Source organism: Dendrobium catenatum, unplaced genomic scaffold (assembly GCF_001605985.2).
Source record: "Dendrobium catenatum unplaced genomic scaffold, ASM160598v2 fragScaff_scaffold_543, whole genome shotgun sequence".
In the NCBI taxonomy this organism is placed as follows: Eukaryota; Viridiplantae; Streptophyta; class Magnoliopsida; order Asparagales; family Orchidaceae; genus Dendrobium; species Dendrobium catenatum.
The window spans coordinates 4495-6188 of NW_021319005.1; positions in this window are offsets into that span (position 1 = coordinate 4495).

The window sequence follows — 1694 nt, forward strand, 5'->3', positions numbered from 1 at the left end:
TGAGAACATTAATAACAAAACCAAAAGGCATACACCAAGCTACCTTCTCTTGCAAATGTATAGTGAGAACATCCAAGCTCAAGGTCATGAGATAAGACCTTCTCTTATCGATGGCTTTCGGGGCAACTTTTGGCGAAAGTCGATGAGGTTTGGTTGGGGTAGCTCTTGGACACGAGGAAGAACTGCTCGCCGGTTGGTCGTCGGGGCAGCTCTCTGACTTGAGTGAAGAGAGGGAAAGAACAACTCGATCTCGGGCATCAGCGCAGCTCTCGGATGCGAGAGAGGAAAGCAATCGGCAGTTCTTCGACGCGAGAGAGGGAGAGAAATGAGAACTCGTTCAGCGGATTGGCCGAAATAGGGCTTTAACCGGTGCATTTTCTGGCATATTATTGTCCGGTTATATAACTAGCGGATATTATGTCGGTATTATTTCGTTGAGTTTAAGTAAGCTGGCCCAATATTCGTCGGTGATTACGTCAGTAATTACTCGCGGAATATGCACTGTACACCTTTGAAATGCCGGCGAAAAACCAGCGGAATTTGCGCCAGTATATCTGCGGCGAATATTGCGTCGGAAACATACCGGCGCATATTCTGCCGGTACGTGTAACGGTGTTACCGGCATAAAATTATCTGTCGGAAAGTCCTACGGTAATAGCGTATTTTCCTATAGTGTTAATAATCACCATTAAGTTTAATACTCTATATGCATATTCTTTATGCACATTTTCTTTATGGTTGCTCTTATGTATTTGATTAGTATGTTATGGGTCATGAGTTAATTTTATATTTAGACATCATATTTTGGGTCATTATTGAGTCATTCAAATCGAAACGTGAGTTAAGAATTATACTGGCCATATGGGTCATTTTTTTCCATGAACAAGCTTAGCCTTATGCACTTGATGGACCCCTCCTCATAGCCTCCCCCTTTATTTTGACCTCACTTTGATCACCCTTTTGGCAGCCAACTCATTTGTTGACTATTACATCACCTTTGATTACGACCTCACCTCCCCTCGTTCTAGAAACTACAACCACTCCCCCCTATTTCTTCTTTCCTCATAAATCAAATCCCATAATGATGCCCTACAATCAATTAACTTTATCTTGGGAAACATAGAACGATTTGGAAACTCATTAAAGCACTTCAAACACTTATACTCTTTAATCTTTATGAAGCCATGAATTTTCTCCCTTCTCCATTGTATGGCTAATAACCCTCTCCTCTCCTTCCATCCGTTAGGTTGCCTCTGACATAAGTTTATAATTGTTTAGTCTTTTTTTTTTTTTTTTTAAGAACTAGTTATTGTATGAAAAAAAATTGACTTTGTCTTGAGTGTTATTGCTCTTATGCTTCCTTTGTGTTCTCTTCCACATTAATAAAGAATCTCTCGTTGTGAGTGGCATAAACATGGAGATAAACATTAAAGGAAGAACGACAAACTACATGATGCAAGTCTACATATAAAGAGACCCTTAGTTCAAGCCATCCTTAATTTGTCATCGAAATGTGAATTCTCCTACCCTTAGCTCAATTGTAGTCTTGTCAAGCTTTTTTACTAGTATTTGAAATAGACGGTTGCTATGTTATATAATACAATCATTTTAATTTTATTTATCATGTTCTTCCGCTTTAACTTGTAAAAACTTCTCATATCTTTATCATACAAAACTTTTGTCAAGATATCTTC